The sequence below is a fragment of the Heteronotia binoei genome, chromosome 4, assembly GCF_032191835.1.
Source record: "Heteronotia binoei isolate CCM8104 ecotype False Entrance Well chromosome 4, APGP_CSIRO_Hbin_v1, whole genome shotgun sequence".
In the NCBI taxonomy this organism is placed as follows: domain Eukaryota; kingdom Metazoa; phylum Chordata; class Lepidosauria; order Squamata; family Gekkonidae; genus Heteronotia; species Heteronotia binoei.
The window spans coordinates 171701242-171723051 of NC_083226.1; positions in this window are offsets into that span (position 1 = coordinate 171701242).

The window sequence follows — 21810 nt, forward strand, 5'->3', positions numbered from 1 at the left end:
CCTGGGTCCATCAAGGTCAGCATTGTCTACATGCGGCCCGCAGGCTGAATCAGGCCCCAGAGGGCTCCTATCAGGCCCCGAGCAACTGGCTGTCATCTGCTTTCTCCTCCATCTCTCTTGCTTCCTTCCGCATCACAGCTTGCTTTGTCAGGCTTGCTCAATCGCACAGCAGAGCTACGGAGCAAAGCCTTTATTTTCTCCATTGGCTGAGGCTCCAAAGGAAGGAAGGGGTGGGAGGGAGAGCTTGCTTTGCAAGGCTCTCTCTATCACACAACAGAGCTATTGAGCCAAGCATCTCTTCCTTCTTTTGGCTGAGGCTCCTCCTGGTCCCCTGGGAAAGGAAGGAACGAGCCAGGACTTCCTTTGCCCAATTCCCTGAGATACAAGGAAAGCACCTTTAAGACCAATGAGTGCTAATGTTTTAAGCATGTTTTATTTTAAGGTGTTTAAAAAAAAAACCCTGGTTTTGTCCTTTATAAAAATGTATATCTCTAGTACCTGGCATTACATATTATGACACACACAGCCCAGCCAGACGGGTCTCATTTATGTCCGATTCAGCCCTCCTAACAATTGAGTTTAACACCCCTGGCCTAGAGAGCCAGTTTGGTGTAGTGGTTAAGCGTGCGGGCTCTTATCTGGGAGAACCGGGTTTGATTCCCGACTCCTCCACTTGCACCTGCTGAGATGGCCTTGGGTCAGCCATAGCTTTCATAGAAGCTTGAAAGGGCAGCTGCTGTAAAAGCACTCTCAGCCCCACCTACCTCACAGGGTGTTTGTTGTGGGGGGGAGGAGGTAAAAGAGATTGTGACCGCTCTGAGACTCTGAGATTCAGAGTATAGGGTGGGATATAAATCCAAAATCTTCTTCTTCTCAAACTGGCAGCAGCTCTGCAAGGTCTCAGACAGAGGTCTTTCCCATCACCTCCTACCTGGTCCTTTCAACTGGAGATGCGGGGGATTGAACCTGGGACCTTCTGCATGCCAAGCAGATGCTCTGCCAGTGAGCCACAGCCCCTCCCCAAATTCAAATGCACGCCAAGGATGTGTGTCCTGTTAAGTACGACGCCTCATACATGGATTCCAATCCATGTCCCATCATTCCGCAGCCTAATGTGCTCATCCAGCCTTCTGATTTGCAGGACTTTCATTTTATCTGGATTGAACTTCAGTTTGTTTACCCTCATTTGGTCCTGTACAACCACTACACGTTGTTTGAGTTCAGGGCTTTTTTTGTAGCAGAAACTCCTTTGCATATTAGGCCACACACCCCTGATGTAGCCAATCCTCCTGGAGCTTACAGCAGGCCCTGTGAGAAGAGCCCTGTAAGGAATTCTAGCAGGACCTCCTTTGCCTATTAGGCCACACACCCCTGATGTAGCCAATCCTCCTGGAACTTACAGCAGGCCCTGTGAGAAGAGCCCTGTAAGGAATTCTAGCAGGACCTCCTTTGCCTATTAGGCCACACCCCCTTGATGCAGCCAATCCTCCTGGAGCTGACAGCAGGCCCTGTGAGAAGAGCCCTGTAAGGAATTCTAGCAGGACCTCCTTTTAGGCTTCCCAACCCTCCCGCCCTGGCGGGGGCCCCCCGAATTTTCAGCCTCCTCCCCCGCTCTCAACAAGTCTGGGGGCAGGGTGGGGGGTGGGGAGAGAGCTGGGCAGGGCGCCTGAGCCGGGCCTTCTCACCAGCCAACAGACCCGGGAGCGGAGAGGAGGAGGCGGCAGGTAGTAGCCTGTCCGCGCCTCCACCAACCGGCCCTCAACGGCGCTCCCGGGCAGCCTCCGCTCCCTTCCCCTCGGGGCTGCAGCGGCGCATGGCCTTCGACTGGCAGCAGGGACAGCACACCTTTGCTGCAGCAGTGGAGAAATCAATAATATCATACTAATGGCGCAAAAGTTTATTGAAGTAGCCGCAGGCCCTTTCCATGGACCCTTTCCCCATCAAGCCGGCTTGCTAATTGGCTTGCAGCGGAGTTCCTGCCTCCCAAATTATCTGGCTCTGCCTTGCGAAAATCCAGCCCCCGTCAGCGTCAAGCGCACAAACAACCGGAGACGCTGGCAAAGGTCACCAGCGAGATGTTGAGCATCGAAAATGAAGCTTGTTAACATTCTGCTGCCGCTGCTTTTCAGAAGGATGCAGCTGGGGCTCTGGGGGAAAGCCTCGCTTGTGCTCTTGAAACCCCACCTCTGGGATGTTTAGCCTGGAGAGGAGGCGACGGAGAGGTGACAGGATCACCATCTTCAAGTCCTTGAAGGGCTGTCCTATAGAGGATGGTGTTAGGGCTGCCAATCCCCTGGTGTGGAGATCCTCCCTCCGCTTCAGGGTCGTCAGAAAGGGGGGGGGGGGGAGGGGAGGGAAATGTCTGCTGGGAACTCTGTTATTCCCTATGGAGATTTATTCCCATAGAAAACCATGAATAATTGATCTGCGGGTATCTGGGGCTCTGGGGAGCTGTTTTTTGGGGTAGAGGCACCAGATTTTCAGTATAGCATCTAGTGCCTCTCCCCAAAATACCCCCCAAGTTTCAAAAAGATTGGACCAGGGGGTCCAATTCTATGAGCCCCAAAAGAAGGTGCCCCTATCCTTCATTATTTCCTATGGAAGGAAGGCATTGGAAAGGTGTGCGGTTGCTTTAAATGTGATGGCCAGAACTCCCTTTGGAGTTCAATTATGCTTGTCACAGCCTTGATCTTGGCTCCACCCCTAATGTCTCCTGGCTCCACCCCCAAAGTCCCCAGATATTTCTTGAATTGGACTTGGCAACCCTAGATGGTATGGAATTGTTTTCCGTCGCCCCAGAAGGTAGGACCAGAACCAATGGGTTGAAATTAAATCAAAAGAGTTTCCAGCTCAACGTTAGGAAGAACTTCCTGACCGTTAGAGCGATTCCTCAGTGGAATAGGCTTCCTCGGGAGGTGGTGGGCTCTCCTTCCTTGGAGGTTTTTCAACAGAGGCTAGATGGCCATCTGACAGCAATGAGGATCCTGTGAACTTAAGGAGAGGTATTTGTGAGTTTCCTGCATTGTGCAGCGGGTTGGACTAGATGACCCTGGAGGTCCCTTCCAACTCTATGTTTCTATGATTAAGGAAGCATGGGGTTTTTTCCCCTCCTGGCCCGGCTTTGGGTCCCGGCAATGGGCACCCTTGCAGAATCATTGAGAGTCAGTGTCGTCAGATACTCAGAGTGGCTTACAATCGCCTATATCTTCTCCCCCCACGAGAGACACCCTGTGAGGTGGGTGGGGCTGAGAGAGCTCCCACAGAAGCTGTCCTTTCAAGGACAACCTCTGCCAGAGCTATGGCTGACCCAAGGCCATGCCAGCAGGTGCAAGTGGAGGAGTGGGGAATCAAACCCGGTTCTCCCAGGTAAGAGTCCGCCCACTTAACCACTACACCAAACTGGCTCCGAGCTGCTGCCAAAGCAATGTTTTAAAAAATCTGTACAGCCAATCCCATCTCCAGCAGTCAATCAGATGCCTTGCTGTCCCATGCCCACTTCCTAAAACACTCGGCGGGCACCAGCTTCAGGACACCTGCACGAGCATCTTATTTGCCATCCAAAGAACTACTTTAGCCTCTCCTGAATATGCAGCCAGAATAATTTTACCTGCTGATTGCAAGTTCTGCTGTTATTAGAGATGTGTAAGCCTCATATTAGAATCATAGATTCATAGAGTTGGAAGGGACCTCCAGGGCCATCTAGTCCAACCCAACCGCACAATGCAGGAAACCCACAAATACCTATCCGAAATTCATAGGATCTTCATCACTGTCAGATGGCCATCTAGCCTCTGTTTAAAAACCTCCAAGAAAGGAGAGCCCACCACCTCCCAAGGAGGAAGCCTGTTCCAGTGAGGAATCGCTGTAACGGTCAGGAAGTTCTTCCTAATGTTGAGCCGTAAATTCTTTTGATTTAATTTTAACCCATTGGTTCTGGTCCTACCTACCGGGGCCACAGAAAACAATTCCACACCATCCTCTATATGACAGCCTTTCAAGTACTTGAAGATGGTGATCATATCACCTCTCAGCCACCTCCTCTCCAGGCAGGAGCTCACAGGAGTAGAGCTCAAGAACCTCTAAATTTTATTGTGCTCTCTCTCTTACCCCACCCCCCGCCCCCAAATACTTGGTTCTGGGCTCCAGGGGTGGAATTCTAGCAGGAGCTCCTTTGAATATTAGGCCACACTCCCCTGATGTAGCCAATCCTCCAAGAGCTTACAAGGCTCTTTTTTGTAAGCTCCAGGAGAATTGGCTACATCAGGGGTGTGTGGCCTAATATGCAAAGGAGCTCCTGCTAGAATTCCACCCCTGCTGGGCTCCATTGTTCAACTCCCCTCTGAGAATTCTGCTGAGGTCAAAGTTTTGATGGACATTCTAATATTTACCCTCACAAAAAAAAGGCAAAATAACCAAAATCTATAAAGCAGACAGATGAAAATCTTCATCATGTCACTGTGGCCTCATAGGAGAAAGTAATCTTAAAAGTATGAATGGAGTAAGGTTTTGCGATGATAATTCTAATTCAAGAAGCATTTTGAGGTAGATGCTGAGTTGATAGAATTGAGTCCACCTTCCAGTGATGTCATGGGTGTGGGGCATATGCAAATGAGTTGTGCTAATAAGCTCCAGCACCTCTTTTTCTACTAAATGACCCCTGGAGATGTCCAAGCCTTCTCCTTCCATCTGCTTTCCCTACATCTTACATGATTGATTCTCTTAGCTTTAAGCATATTTCCCCATAGTCATTAAGAACATAAGAGAAGCCATGTTGGATCAGGCCAATGGCCCATCTAGTCCAACACTCTGTGTCACATAAGAACAGAAGAGAAGCCATGCTGGAACAGGCCAATGGCCCCTCCAGTCCAACACTCTGTGTCACATAAGAACATAAGAGAAGCCATGTTGGATCAGGCCAATGGCCCATCCAGTCCAACACTCTGTGTCACATAAGAACGTAAGAGAAGCCATGTTGGATCAGGCCAATGGCCCATCCAGTCCAACACTCTGTGTCACATAGTGGCCAAAAACCCCAAGTGCTATCAAGAGGTCCACCAGTGGGGCTAGAAGCCCTCCCACTGTGCCGCCCCAAGCACAAGAATACAGAGCATCACTGCCCCAGACAGAGGGTTCCGACAATACACTGTGGCTAATAGCCACTGATGGACCTCTGCTCCATATACTTATCCAATCCCCTCTCGAAGCTGGCAATGCTTGTGGCTGCCACCACCTGCTGTGGCAGTGAATTCCACGTGTTAATCACCCTTTGGGTGAAGAAGGACTTCCTTTTATCCGTTCTAACCCGACTGCTCAGCAATTTCATTGAATGCCCACGAGTTCTCATATTGTGAGAACCTTCTCTGTCCCATGCATAATCTTGTAACCTCTATCATGTCACCCTGCAGTTGACATTTCTCCAAACTAAAGAGCCCCAAGCGTTTTAACCATAGGGAAAGTGTTCCAACCCTTTAATCATTCTAGTTTAGGGTTGCCAAGTCCAATTCAAGAAATATCTGGGGACTTTGGGGGTGGAGCCAGGAGACTTTGGGGGTGGAGCCAGGAGACATTAGGGGTGGAGCCAAGATCAAGGCTGTGACAAGCATAAATGAACTCCAAAGGGAGTTCTGGCCATCACATTTAAAGGGACGGCACACCTTTTCAATTCCTTCCTTCCATTGGAAATAATGGATAGGGGCACCTTTTTGGGGCTCATAGAATTGGACCCCCTGGTCCAATCTTTTTGAAACTTGAAGGGTATTTTGGGGAGAGCCACTAGATGTTATACTGAACATTTGGTGCCTCTATCCCCCCAAAACAGCCCCATATACCTCTCGGATCAATTCTCCATGATTTCCTATGGGAATAAATCTCCGTAGGGAATCATAGAATTCCCAGCAGACATTTCCCTCCCCTTTCTGATGACGCTGAAGCGAGGGGAGGGCCTCCAAACCGGGGGATCCCCCGCCCCCACCTGGGGATTGGCAACCCTATTCTAGTTGCCCTTTTCTTCCCCTACCCCCTTAACCCTCCCCACAGAAATATGGCCGCTCCTCTTGGGTTGCCAATCCCCAGGTGGGGGCAGGGGATCCCCTGGTTTGGAGACCCTCCCCCCACTTCAGGGTCGTCAGAAAGCGGGGGGAGGGGAGGGAAATGTCTGCTGGGAACTCTATTATTCCCTATGGAGATTTATTCCCATAGAAAATCATGGAGAATTGATCTGTGGGTATCTGGGGTTCGGGGGGGGGCTCTTTTTTGAGGTAGGGGCACCAAATTTTCAGTATAGTAGCTACTGCCTCTCCTCAAAATACCCCCCAAATTTCAAAAAGATTGGACCAGGGGGTCCAATTCTATGAGCCCCAAAAGAAGATGTCCCTATCCTTCTTTATTTCCTATGGAAGGAAAGAATGGAAAAGGTGTGCCGTCCCTTTAAATGTGATGGCCAGAACTCCCTTCGGAGTTCAAATATGCTTGTCACAGCCTTGATCTTGGCTCCACCCCTAATGTCTCCTGGCTCCACCCCCAAAGTCTCCTGACTCCGCCCCCAAAGTCCCCAGATATTTCTTGAATTGGACTTGGCAACCCTACGCTCCTCAGAGATGGTGTCCTAAACCCTAATTCCCGGTATCCATTTTGGCACCTTTCCCACCTGTAGGAGACCCTTTCTGAGGCAATGTAGCCCTAAGAGATGGCTGACAAAGACCAGAACACCAACGACCAAGAAAACAATAGGTCAAAAGAAAAGAACATCCAGTAACAACAGCTACAGTGCCAGAACTCTGTCCTTACGGGTAAGGCTTCCAGGACAGAGCGTAGGCCAGATTATATTTTGTGTTGTGAGTGATCTCACAGGATTTCAATTTTTTTTAATTAAATGCAGCAGTGGGGGTGGGTTCTGCAAATTTCTTCATGAAAAATGGATCGAGGCAGGCCTTGGATTCAGCAGGAGCTCGCAGGAGCATAGCTCCTGAAACTTCCTGAAGGTTCCCCCTCCTCCTCCCCACCTTGTCCGTCGAATAGTAGGTGCAGCTGCATAACAATCCCTGCATGAGCTCCATCACCTATTTGTCTACAAAATGACCCCTGAAGGAGACAGTGTCTCTCCCCCCCCCACCACCACCCCCAAAGAGAGCAAATGGTAAGTTGGGAAAGGTGAGTTTTGAGCAAGAAAATTCTGTTCAGTTCTTGGATAGCCCAGGCAATCCCAATCTTGTCAGATCTTGGAAGCTAGGCAGGGCTGAGCCTGGCAAGTATTTGGATGTGGGTAGGGTTGCCAGGCCGAATTCAAGAAATAGCTGGGAACTTTGGGGGTGGAGCCAGGAGACATTGCGGGTGGAGCCAGGAGCAAGGGTGTGACAAGCATAATTGACCTCCAAAGGGAGTTCTGGCCATCTCATTTAAAGGGACCGCGCACCTTTCGAACGCCTTCCCTCCATTGGAAATAATGTAGGATAGGGACACCTTCTTTGGGGGCTCATAGAATTGGACCCCTTGGTCCAATCTTTTTGAAACTTGGAAGGTGTTTTGAGGCACGGCACTGGAGGCTATGCTGAAACGGTGGTGCCTCTACCTCAAAAAAACAGCCCCTCCAGAGCCCCAGATACCAGAGAGAGAAGTCCTTGTCTCCCTTTCTCACAATACAAGAACTCGTGGGCATTCAATGAAATTGCTGAGCAGTTGGGTTAAAACAGATAAAAAGAAGTCCTTCTTCACCCAAAGGGTGATTAACGTGTGGAATTCACTGCCACAGGAGGTGGCGGCAGCTATAAGCATAGCCAGCTTCAAGAGGGGGTTAGATAAAAATATGGAGCAGAGGTCCATCAGTGGCTATTAGCCACAGTGTGTGTGTGTATATATATATATATTGGCCACTGTGTGACACACAGTGTTGGACTGGAGGGGCCATTGGCCTGATCCAACATGGCTTCTCTTATGTGACACAGAGTGTTGGACTGGGTGGGCCATTGGCCTGATCCAGCATGGCTTCTCTTATGTTCTTATGTAGAATCAATTCTCCATTATACCCTATGAGCATTGGTCTCCTTTAGGAATAATGGTGTACCCAGCAGACATCCCCCCCCCCCTGCTTTCTGATGATCCTGAAGCAGGGGGAGGGCCTCCAAACCTGGGGATCCCCTACCCCCACCTAGGGATTGGCAACCCAAGATGTGGAAGACATCCAAAGAATACCAAGGCCAAGATGCAGAGGAAGACTTATCAAGCCACTCCTTTGAACATCTACCATGTCGCCAGAGGTTGCCACTCACACACAAAAATTTGGAAAAATAGAAAGGGAGGGAGGGAGGGAGGGAAGGAAGGAAGGAAGGAAGGAAGGAAGGAAGGAAGGAAGGAAGGAAGGAAGGAAGGAAGGAAGGAAGGAAGGAAGGAAGGAAGGAAGGAAGGAAGGAGAGAGGGAGGGAGGAAAATAGATGAGTGAAGGAGAGAAGGAAGGTGTCAAGCACTCTGATTTCATAGAGAGAAAAATGGCTGAAGTATGGTCAAGTAATGGCTCTGGGTATCATTCCTTTACAACCCCCCTTTTCTCACGTCCCTGTAGCCATCTGGCAGAGAATGTTTACCTAATGGAATTGACTTGCTTTGTTTTAGTACCAACACTTCCCTAAATATTCCAGGCCTCTGTGGGTCGTCTCTTGGTCATGAGTTGGCGTAAGAAGGCTATTGCTAGATAGAGGAAAATTACTGCTTTGCCCTTTGAATTCAGGATTCCAAACGTGTCTGTTTGTATCTATATAGCTGGCTGTAACCTTATTTTCTTTAGTCTTCTCAAAGTCAGTGTCTTATCTGCAACATGGAGTTTCAATAAAGAACTAACTTTGCTTCAAAACAAAGGAGTCTATTCTTGAACTACCTGTGCTTGACGGAAGGAAGGAAGGAAGGAAGGAAGGAAGGAAGGAAGGAAGGAAGGAAGGAAGGAAGGAAGGAAGGAAGGAAGGAAGGAAGGAAGGAAGGAAGGAAGGAAGGAAGGAAGGAAGGAAGGAAAATAGATGAGGGAGGGAGGGAAGGAAGGAAGGAAATAGATGAAGGAGGGAAGGAAGGGAGGGAAGGAAGGAAGGAAAATAGATGAGGGAGGGAAGGAAGTCAGGGAGGGAGGGAAGGAAGGAAGGAAAATAGATGAGGGAAGGAAGGAAGGAAGGAAGGAAGGAAGGAAGGAAGGAAGGAAGGAAGGAAGGAAGGAAGGAAGGAAGGAAGGAAGGAAGGAAGGAAAATGTTGAATTATAACCCACTCTTCACTCAGAGGGTGTTTTCGCACTCACCTTCAGCCGGCGCCGCGACCCTCTTGACGACGGAGGATCTGTGCTGATTTCCCACACGAAGCGCTGGAGCAACCAGAAGAGCCGCCAATTTCCGGCGCGAAGCCCGCTCAAGCGTTTTCCTGCTTCCTGGCGATTTACGTTTGAGCGGGCTTCGCGCCGGAAATTGGCGGCTCTTCTGGTTGCTCCAGCGCTTCGTGTGGGAAATCAGCACAGATCCTCCGTCGTCAAGAGGGTCGCGGCGCCGGCTGAAGGTGAGTGCGAAAACACCCAGAGTCTCAGAGCAGCTTATATTCTCTTTCTCTTCCTCTCCCCATAACAGATACCCTGTGAGGTAGGTGGGACTGAGAGAGCTTTTTACAGCAGCTGCCCTTTTAAGGACAACTCCTGCCCGAGCTATGGCTGACCGAAGGCCATGCTAGCAGGTGCAAGTGGAGGGGTGGGGAATCAAACCCGGTTCTCCCAGATAAGAGAAGGAAGGAAGGAAGGAAGGAAGGAAGGAAGGAAGGAAGGAAGGAAGGAAGGAAGGAAGGAAGGAAGGAAGGAAGGAAGGAAGGAAGGAAGGAAAATAGTTGAGGGAGGGAAGGAAGGAAGGAAAATAGTTGAGGGAGGGAAGGAAGGAAGGATAGAAAATAGATGACGGAGGGAAGGAAGGAAAATAGATGAAGGAAAGGAGGGAAGGAAAATAGATGAGGGAGGGAGAGAGGGAGGAAAGCAAGGAAGGAAGTGAGGGAGGGAGGGAAAATAGATGAGGGAAGGGAGGGAGGGAAGGAAGGAAGGAAGTTAGTTTGAGAAAGGGAAAATGCCCATTTTCCCAATGAAATTAGAAGGCCTTTGGCATGACTGCATGGAAAAAATACAGATCTCAGGAGATAAATCACAGCTTTCTGGCATAGGTTATGATTTGGTGATATGACTTCTGGGAGGGACAAAGCTCCACCACCTACTTAAAAAACTGAACACTGGTGGTGATAGAAAGCACTGCCAACTCAGAGCTTACTTCCGGCAACCCTGAAGGGGTTTCAAAGCAAGAGACAGACACCAAGCACCATGGTGCCCACGAGCACTCTGGTGGGGTTCCCTACAAGACATGGGCTCTTAACGTTCTACAGACTCATTTCAAGGATGTTTGTAAGAGCATCACCGATTCCCCACTGCTGGATCAGAGTGATTGCTTCTGAAAAGCATTCCGGGTTAAGATTAACCCAAATCCCTTCAAATCGAGTAGGAATTGCGTGTGCGCGTTTGGCATGTGCCGCAGTGTGTGCTACCCGGCACCCCTTTCCCCAAAGCCAATAACAAAGGACGCTGCGGCGGATGGTAAAGTATGCAAATCAAATCCAGCTTTGATTTCCATGCTTACTTTTCTGCTCATCCCAATTGTCAAGCTAAGCCGTAATTAATACATAAGAGGCTTGCGATTATGGGGCATTAAAGCGGGAACGTATAGAGAGAGCAGGCTGTCTTAGGTGGCCTTTAGAAAAAGAGCAGGCACCTCGGAAGAACAGGATCCTCCCACAAAGCTCCAGTGAGAAGATTGATAAACTGTCTCAATCAGGGCTCTTTTTTGTAGAAAAAGCCCAGCAGGGGCTCATTTGCATATTAGGCCATACCCCCTGATGTCACCGTTGTGTCACAAAGTGCTTTTGCTTCAGCAGGGACTCATTTGCATATTAGGGCCACACTCTCTGACATCACCATTGTGTCACACAGGGCTTTTTTGAAGAAAAAGCCCAGCAGGAACTCATTTGCATATTAGGCCATACCCCCTGATGTCACCATTGTTTCACACAGGGCTTTTTTGAAGAAAAAGCCCAGCAGGGACTCATTTGCATATTAGGCCACACCCCCTGATGCAAAGCCAGCCAGAACTGTGTTCCTGTGTGTTCCTACTCAGAAAAAGATCTGGTCTCAATCAATGGCATCCTAGAAGTTTGCTACTGATTTCTGAGATTTTACTTGGAGAAACGAATGTGTCTGTTTACTTCCAGGGAGCAATCCTCATTGAAGGGTGATTCTTCATCATCAGAGAGTACTGAGATCAGGAATGCAAAACCTCCTAGTTATCCCTGGGCCAAAAGAAGCCCGCTTAAAATCTACAAGGGACCGGGCCTTTTCTGTTACGGCCCCCTCCTGGTGGAACCAGCTGCCGGAAGAGGTGAGGGCCCTGCAGGACCTCGCCCAGTTCCGCAGGGCCTGTAAGACAACCTTCTTCCGGCTGGCCTATGACTAGCTGGTACAAGAAACTGAGTGTAGTTACACTAGATGTCTGCTGCCCCTAATGTTTTAAATGGTTTAATGTTTTAAATTTAAATGTAGTAATCATCTTAACTGTTTTTATGCTTATATTCTATTTATGTCAATTTCTTATGTTGTGAGCCGCCCTGAGCCACTTGTTGGGAAGGGCGGGATATAAATTATAAAATAAATAAATCATCATCATCATTTTATTTATATCCCGCCCTCCCCGCCGAAGCAGGCTCAGGATTCACACATGTTTTGATATGATTTGATTCAGCGTCACCGGATCACAGTGGAGAACGTGGTGGCAGCTGAACTCCAAGCATTTCTGGACAGAACTTACTATTTGGACCCATTTTCAATCTGGGTTTCCCCTCGAGGCAGGGCCTCCCATTGTGGCACTTGTGTACACCGTGGTGCCTCACTAGGGCTGCAGGACCTCCCGTGGTGGAGTTGGGGGTCTCCCGCTGCCAGGCCCCACCTCCCCACTGATGATCAGTGGGGTAGGTGGAGGGGGAAATTTACCCTGGAAAAGAGAACGATTCAGTGGCATGTCTACCTCGGTACCCACGTGACTGGGAAGTAATGTCATCACATCTGGGTCATTAGGGCGATGCTCTGGTATTTGGGCGAAAACTTTATGGTGGAAACCCAATAGACCATAGAGTTTTTGCCTGGATGCTAGAGGATTGCCCTGACATCTGGAAGTGATGTCACTTCCGGGTCATGTGGGCAGTGTCATAGACAAGCGGGCTTCCCTGCTGCTCTCAGGAAGTTCCTCCCATCCTTTGCTGGCTGCCGAGAGGGACCTGGCAACTCTGTGCCCTCTAGTACTTCCCCTACTGCCTGCTGAACTTTTCAGAAAGTAGGAGGGACCATAGTAAGGGAAGGTTTGTTATTGACAGGCTTCACATTTCTGGGATCCAAGATCACTGCAGATGGTGACTGTAGCCATGAAATTAAAATACATTTGTTTCTTGGGAGGACAGCTATGGTGAACATGGGTAGTATAATAAAAAGTAGAGACATCACCCTGCCAACAAAAGTCCGTATAGTCCAGGAGATGGTATTCCCAGTAGTAATGTATGGCTGTGAGAGCTGGACCATAAGGAAGGCTGAGCGCAGAAGAATAGATGCTTTTGAGCTGTGGTGCTGGAGAAGACTCTGGAGAGCCCCTTGGACTGCAAGAAGATCAGATCCGTCAGTCCTAAGGGAAATCAACCCAGACTGTTCCCTGGAAGGTCAGATGCTGAAGCTGAAGCTCAAATACTTTGGCCACCCAATGAGAAGGGAGCACTCACTGGAGAAGACCCTGATGCTGGGAAAGACAGAAGGCAAAAGAAGAAGGGGACGGCAGAAGAAGAGACGGCTGGACAGCGTTACTGATGTAACAAACACGAATTTGAGCAGACTTTGGAAGATGGTGGAAGACAGGAGTGCCTGGCGTGACTTGGTCCATGGGGTCACAGACAGTCAGAGTCGACTGTGCAACTGAACAAAAACAACAACTCTTGTGCTAATGAAAGGGGTTTCCATGGCTGTAGTAGCAGCTGTAGCCAATGGAGGGTCATGAAGACTGATAAACACGCAGGACGGTGGTTCAGTTTCCCTTTCAGGCTTTCTTCTTATTCCCAGTTACTTTTCCTCCCCCTCTCCTCCTCATGCTTTCTTTCATTTCTGTTCATTCCCTTCTTCAGGGCTTTTTTTGTAGCAGGAACTCCTTTGCATATTAGGCTACAACCCCCGGTAGAACCAATCCTCCAAGAACTTACAGGGCTCTTAGTACAGGGCCTACTGTAAGCTCCAGGAGGATCGGCTACATCAGGGGTATGTGGCCTAATAGGCAAAGGAGTTCCTGCTACAAAAAAGCCCTGTGTATTAGGCCACACACCCCTGCTGTAGCCAATCCTCCAAGAACTTACAGGGCTCTTTGTACAAGGCCTACTGTAAGCTCCAGGAGGATTGGCTACATCAGGGGTGCGTGGCCTAATATGCAATGAGAAGGGGTGGAATTCTAGCAGGTGCTCCTTTGCATATTAGGCCATACACCCCTGATGTTGCCAATCCTCCACGAGCTTACAGGGCTCTTTGTACAGGGCCTACTGTAAGCTCCAGGAGGATTGGCTACATCAGGGGTGTGTGGCCTAATATGCAAAGGAGTTCCTGCTACAAAAAAAAGCCCTGGTTTGGGGATGATATCACTTGCGGTGTGAAATACAGAGGATTGGGGGGGGGGGAGAGTTTCCCTTCACCACTGAGATGTCTTCTCAGCCTTATTATTGTTCTAACGCATAAAACATTAAACCGGTATTTTTTTTTTTATGGCTCAAAATGACCTTCAAAATTCACTGACTTCAGCTTGACTGTAATATTTTGCCTCGTTAATTTCACCAGCGATATCCCGATTTGTAATTTTATTAAGTTTTGGAGAGCAACCATTTATTATCATTTGCTTCAAACTATGAGGGCCCAGATCCCCCACTAGCATAGAAAAAGGAGTAGAATTGTATGGATCTTTATTCTTTTACACTGAAGGCAATTTCTCCAAGGCTTTCTTTTGAGTAGGAACGCACAGGAACACAGTTCTGGCTGTCTTGGCACCAGGGGTGTGTAGTTAATATGGAAATGAGTTCCTGCTGGGCTTTTTCTACAAAAAAGCCCTGTGTGAAACAATGGTGATGTCAGGGGTGTGTGGCCTACTATGCAAATGAGTTCCTGCTGGGCCTTTTCTACAAAAAAACCCCCCTGAATTTCTGACGTCCCATGTTACTATATGCAACACAATTCATTAGCTTTGCAGATTTTGATGCTGTAAATTTTTAAAATTTGAATTGTTAAATGGCCTACTGTTGAAGAGTCTGGGACTTTTCATAAGAACATAAGAGAAGCCATGTTGGATCAGGCCAATGGCTCATCCAGTCCAACACTCTGTGTCACACAGTGGCCAAATTTTATATATATATATATATAGCCAGCTTCAAGAGGGGGTTAGATAAAAAATATGGAGCAGAGGTCCATCAGTGGCTATTAGCCACAGTGTGTATGTGTGTGTGTGTGTGTATATAATTTTTTTGGCCACTGTGTGACACAGAGTGTTGAACTGGAGGGGCCATTGGCCTGATCCATCATGGCTTCTCTTATGTTCTTATACACACACACACACACACACACTGTGGCTAATAGCCACTGATGGACCTCTGCTCCATATTTTTATCTAACCCCCTCTTGAAGCTGGCTATGCTTGTAGCCGCCTCCGCCTCCTGTGGCAGTGAATTCCACATGTTAATCACCCTTTGGGTGAAGAAGGACTTCCTTTTATCCGTTTTAACCCGACTGCTCAGCAATTTCATCGACTGCCCACGAGTTCTTGTATTGTGAGAAAGGGAGAAAAGGACTTCTTTCTCTACTTTCTCCATCCCATGCATTATCTTGTAAACCTCTATCATGTCACCCCGCAGTCGACGTTTCGCCAAGCTAAAGAGCCCTAAGCGTTTTAATCTTTCTTCATAGGGAAAGTGCTCCAGCCCTTTAATCATTCTAGTTGCCATTTCTGGACTTTTCCCAATGCTACAGTTTTCATTTTAGAAAAGGGGCAACTAAGGGGGGGGGGCATGATAGAAGATGATAAAATTATGCACAGGGTTGAGACAGGTGGCAAAGGGAACTTTTTTCTCCAGTTCCCAAAATACGACAATTTGAGCAAATCCAATGAAGCGGATGGGCGGTGGGGATATGGTTTAGCAGGGATAAAGGACTTCTTTACACAGAAAGTGATTAAAATATGGGATTTACTGCCAGAGGAGGTAGTGATGGCCATAGGAATCAACAGGCTTAAAAGGGGATTAGGTAGGTTCAAGGAAGATAAGTTGGTTGATGGTAAGTCTATCAAAGGCCATGGTGGCTGAGGGGAACCCCCTAGGTTCACAGGCGCTAATCCTCAGAATCCCAGAAGGCAACATCAGGCGAAGGTCTCAGCCTCCATGTCCTGTTAGTCATACAAAAGAATTGCTTGGCCACTGTGTGAGGCAGGATGCTGGACTAGATGGACCACTGCCTGATCCAGCAGGGCTCTTCTGATGTTCTAATGAAGGGCTCAGCCTCTGTGCCCTGTTGTTGGCCCTCTAGAGGAACTGGTTGGCCACTGTGTGAGGCAGGATGCTGGACTAGATGGACCACTGCCTGATCCAGCAGGGCTCTTCTGATGTTCTAATGAAGGGCTCAGCCTCTGTGCCCTGTTGTTGGCCCTCCAGAGGAACTGGTTGGCCACTGTGTGAGGCAGGATGCTGGACTAGATGGACCACTGGTCTGATCCAGCAGGGCTCTTCTTACGTTTTCATGTAGGCCTTGAACTTGGAGGAAAGGTGGGTATGAACCTGGAGGTTTTTAAACAGAGGCCAGATGGCCATCCAACAGCGATGAAGATTTCTGGGTCATCTAGTCCAACCCCTTGCACAATGCAGGAAACTCACAAACACCTCCCCCTAAATTCACAGGATCTTCATTGCTGTCAGATGGTCATCTAGCCTCTCTTTAAAAAACCTCCAAGGAAAGAGAGCCCACCACCTCCTGAGGAAGCCTGTTCCAATGAGGAATTGCTCTAACGGTCAGGAAGTTCTTCCTAATGTTGAGCCGGAAACTCTTTTGATTTAATTTTAACCCATTAGTTCTGGTCCTACCTTCTGGGACTACAGAAAACAATTCCACACCATCCTCTGTATGACAGCCCTTCAAGTACCTGAAGATGGTGATCCTATCACCTCTCAGCTGTCTCCTCTCCAGGCTAAACATCCCCAACTCCTTCAACCTTTCCTCATAGGACTTGGTCTCCAGACCAATAGACTGCAATGTGGAATTTGCTGCCAGAGAATCCCCGGCATCTCCAACTAAAAAGGGTCCAGGCAAATAGGCATGAAAAACCTCAGCTGTTTAAGGAGAGGGACGGTGGCTCAGTGGTAGAGCATCTGCTTGGGAAGCAGAAGGTCCCAGGTTCAATCCCCAGCATCTCCAAAAAAGGGTCCAGGCAAATAGGTGTGAAAAAATCTCAGCTTGAGACCCTGGAGAGCCGCTGCCAGTCTGAGGAGACAATACTGACTTTGATGGACCAAAGGTCTGATTCAGTATACGGCAGCTTCATATGTTCATGAGACAGGATGTTGGAGTAGACAAACCAGTGGTATGGTTTAGCAGAGCTCCTCTTATATTTGTAATTTACCTAATTCTGTAGACAGAGCCAATAAGGGCAGAATGGGTGTTCTGAGTGAAAACGGCGAACCGGGGAAGGGGGAGATGGCTGAAGCTGGTTCCGCCATGGCTGGCATGCAGAAAGTCCAAGGTTCAAAACCCAGTATCTCCAGTGGGTGATGTGAAAGACCTCTGCCACTGAGACCTCGGAGAGCCACTGCTGGTCTGATGCACCGAGGGTCTGATTCAGTATAAGGCAGTTTCACGTGTTCAACATGGAACGGTGACCAGTGGCTGATGGGAAACGCAGAAGTGATGCTTCTCTAGGAATCACCAACATTGGAATCTTGGCCAATTCCTAGAGAGGCATGGTGTCATTCCCAGGTTTTCCCGGAAGTGACGTCACATCACCAGGCAACAGCCATATTTTAAATTTTTTTTCTCCCACCACCTCTCGTGGGGGAGGGGGGGTAAGAACTGTCAACTGGAGATGGGAGATTCCCCATCTGCGATGGGGAGTTAACAACCCTCGTCAAACTGAAAAAACGTTTTTAGAAAAGTTGTAAACAGGGCTTTTTTTTTGGACAGCAACTCCTTTGCCTATTGGGTAATGCCCCCCTGGACTAGCCGATACTCTAAAAGCTTACACTAGGCCCTGTAAGAAGAGCTCTGTAAGCTCTTGGAGGATTGGCTATATCAGGGGTGTGTGGCCTAATAGGCAAAGGAGGTCCTGCTAGAATTCCTTACAGGGCTCTTCTCACAGGGCCTGCTGTAAGCTCCAGGAGGATTGGCTACATCAGGGGGTGTGGCCTAATAGGCAAAGGAGGTCCTGCTAAAATTCCTTACAGGGCTCTTCTCACAGGGCCTACTGGAAGCACCAGGAGGATTGGCTGCATCAGGGGGGTGTGGCCTAATATGCAAAGGAGGTCCTGCTAGAATTCCTTACAGGGCTCTTCTCACAGGGCCTGCTGTAAGCTCCAGGAGGACTGGCTACATCAGGGGTGTGTGGCCTAATAGGCAAAGGAGGTCCTGCTAGAATTCCTTACAGGGCTCTTCTCACAGGGCCTGCTGTAAGCTCCAGGAGGACTGGCTACATCAGGGGTGTGTGGCCTAATAGGCAAAGGAGGTCCTGCTAGAATTCCTTACAGGGCTCTTCTCACAGGGCCTGCTGTAAGCTCCAGGAGGACTGGCTACATCAGGGAGCTGTGGCCTAATATGCAAAGGAGGTCCTGCTAGAATTCCTTACAGGGCTCTTCTCACAGGGCCTGCTGTCAGCTCCAGGAGGACTGGCTACATCAGGGAGGTGTGGCCTAATATGCAAAGGAGTTCCTGCTACTTTTGGTTGTAAACAAAAGTAGAACAGGTAAGGCAGCCAAACTCTGTCATGAACGTAAGACTGAATGAACAACATCCCTGCATCCTTCAGTGCTTGCGCAGGAAAGTGCAGCTGAAGCACACATTGATTTCTGTCCCCAATCTGTTCCATTTTTGGTGGGAAAAGACGTTAATCGATCAGACTGCTTCCCCCCCCCACACACACACACACTCCTCTCCTTTACTTCAAGTGAGTGGAACCGCTCAGTCACCTGCTTGTTTGTTTGAAGTGCTGTCTATAAAATACCATTCCTGGCCATTTTGCAGTTGGTTGACTCGTCAATAATCATTGGGTTGTTCCACTAAAACGAGCATAAATCATCCTCCAAAGTGGCCTCCGGTATCTGATGTACGAAAGGGCATTCGCATCTTAAGATGACATTCCTGAGCCAGTTTATCATGGGTAATTTTTTTCGCCGCCTGGGTGTGCCTCGCTAAGGGATCGATATTTGACAGCTCAGGATAACCGGCAATGATGTGATCTATTGATCCAGCATGCCAGCAACATTTACCACCCTTGGTCGTTTTTCTCTCCTTTTAGTGGAGAATTTACAGGAATCGGTTGAACCATAAGAACATAAGAGAAGCCATGTTTGATCAGCCCAACGGCCCATCCAGTCCAACACTCTGTGTCTCATAAGAACATAAGAGAAGCTATGTTGGATCAGGCCAATGGCCCATCCAGTCCAACACTCTGTGTTACATAAGAACGTAAGAGAAGCCCTGTTGGATCAGGCCAATGGCCCATCCTGTCCAACACTCTGTGTCACATAAGAACATAAGAGAAGCCATGTTGGATCAGGCCAGTGGCCCATCGAGTCCAACACTCTGTGTCTCATAAGAACATAAGAGAAGCCATGTTGGATCAGGCCAATGGCCCATCCAGTCCAACACTCTGTGTCACATAAGAACATAAGAGAAGCCATGTTGGATCAGGCCAATGGCCCATCCAGTCCAACACTCTGTGTCACATAAGAACATAAGAGAAGCCCTGTTGGATCAGGCCAATGGCCCATCCTGTCCAACACTCTGTGTCACATAAGAACATAAGAGAAGCCATGTTGGATCAGGCCAGTGGCCCATCCAGTCCAACACTCTGTGTCACATAAGAACAGAAGAGAAGCCCTGTTGGATCAGGCCAATGGCCCATCCAGTCCAACACTCTATGTCACATAAGAGAAGCCATGTTGGATCAGCCCAATGGCCCATCCAGTCCAACACTCTGTGTCACATAAGAACATAAGAGAAGCCATGTTGGATCAGCCCAATGGCCCATCCAGTCCAACACTCTGTCACACAGTGGCCAGAACCCAAGAGCCATCAGGAGGTCCACCAGCAGGGTCAGAACTCCAGAAGCCCTCCCACTGTTGCCCCCCAAGCACCAAGATCACAGAGCATCACTGCCCCAGAAAGTGTGTTCCATCTATAAAAAGGTAAAGGTAAAAGGTAGTCCCCTGTGCAAGCACCAATCGTTTTTGACTCTGGGGTGACGTTGCTTTCACAACGTTTTCACGGCAGACTTTTTACGGGGTGGTTTGCCATTGCCTTCCCCAGTTATCTACACTTTCCCCCCAGCAAGCTGGGTGCTCATTTTACTGACCTCGGAAGGATGGAAGGCTGAGTCAACCTGGAGCCGGCTACCTGAACCAGCTTCCGCTGGGATCGAACTCACGTCGTGAGCAGTGGGCTCCGACTGCAGTACGGCAGCTTTACCACTCTGTGCCACGGGGTTCCATCTATACCTTGTGGCTAATAGCCATTGACGGACCTCTGCTCCATATGTTTATCCGATCCCTACTGTCTACGCTTGTAGCCACCACTTTATGCTGCAGCGAATTCCACGTGTTAATTACTCTCTGGGTGAAGAGATACTTCCTTTTATCTGTTCTAGGCCTGCTGCTCATTAATTTCACGGAGTGATGGTAAGTTCTTGTATTGTGAGAAAGGGAGAAAGGTACTTCTTTCTTCACCTTCTCTATCCCATGCAGAATTTTGTAAATCTCTATCATGTCACCCCTCAATCATTGTTTCTCTGAGCTAAACGGCCCTAGCCTCTTTTAACTTTTCTTCATAGCGAAGGTGTTCCATCCCCCGTTTTAGTTGCCCAGTTGTAGAGACGGCCTAAGGTGATGGAGACTGTATAGGACAAGGGTTGAGGATCTGCTTGTGGATGTCCCAGCCATATTTTCACAGGTCCGATTGGACATCCAATGCAAGAGCAGCATTTGAAAAGAGCGTGGTGAGAAACCGGGATCGAGGGGTGACAGTTTAAAGAAAGATGCTTCCTTGGCAATTAAAGAAACACACAATTATTCCGGAAAGGAAGAGAGGGAAATAGAAAGAGCAAAAGTAGCCTTGCAGGTCTGTAATACTTTGGGCTGCCAACCTCCAGGTTGGAGAGCCAGTTTGGTGTAGTGGTTAAGTGTGCGGACTCTTATCTGGGAGAACCGGGTTTGATTCCCCACTCCTCCACTTGCACCTGCTGGAATGGCCTTGGGTCCGCCATAGCTCTGGCAGAGGTTGTCCTTGAAAGGGCAGCTGCTGTGAGAGCCCTTTCAGCCTCACTCACCTCAAAGGGTGTCTGTTGTGGGGCAGGAAGATAAAGGAGATTGTGAGCAGCTCTGAGACTCTTCGGAGTGGAGGGCGAGATCTAAATCCAGTATCTTCATCTACCTCACAGGGTGTCTGTTTTGGGGGAGGAAGGGAAAGGAGATTGTGAGCCGCTCTGAGACTCTTCGGAGTGGGGGGCAGGATAGAAATCCAATATCTTCATCTACCTCACAGGGTGTCTGTTGTGGGGGAGGAAGATAAAGGAGATTGTGAGCCGCTCTGAGACTCTTCTGAGTGGAGGGCGGGATATAAATCCAATATCTTCATCTACCTCACAGGGTGTCTGTTGTGGGGGAGGAAGGGAAAGGAGATTGTGAGCCGCTCTGAGACTCTTCGGAGTCGAGGGCAGGATAGAAATCCAATATCTTCATCTACCTCACAGGGTGTCTGTTGTGGGGGAGGAAGATAAAGGAGATTGTGAGCCGCTCTGAGACTCTTCTGAGTGGAGGGCGGGATATAAATCCAATATCTTCATCTACCTCACAGGGTGTCTGTTGTGGGGGAGGAAGGGAAAGGAGACTGTGAGTGGCTCTTCGGAGTGGAGGGCGGGATATAAATCCACTATCTTCATCTACCTCACAGGGTGTCTGTTGTGGGGGAGGAAGGTAAAGGAGATTGTGAGCCGCTCTGAGACTCTTCGGAGTGGAGGGCAGGATATAAATCCAATATCTTCATCTACCTCAAAGGGTGTCTGTTGTAGGGGAAGAAGATAAAGGAGATTGTGAGCCGCTCTGAGAGTCTTCGGAGTGGAGGGCGGGATATAAATCCAATATCTTCATCTACCTCACAGGGTGTCTGTTGTGGGTGAGGAAGATAAAGGAGATTGTGAGCCACTCTGAGACTCTTCGGAGTGGAGGGCGGGATATAAATCCAATATCTTCATCTACCTCACAGGGTGTCTGTTGTGGGGGAGGAAGGGAAAGGAGATTGTGAGCCGCTCTGAGACTCTTCGGAGTGGAGGGCGGGATATAAATCCAATATCTTCATCTACCTCACAGGGTGTCTGTTGTGGGGGAGGAAGGGAAAGGAGATTGTGAGCCGCTCTGAGACTCTTCGGAGTGGAGGGCGGGATATAAATCCAATATCATCATCATCATCGTCATCAGGTAACACCTAGAGATCTCCAGACAACCCA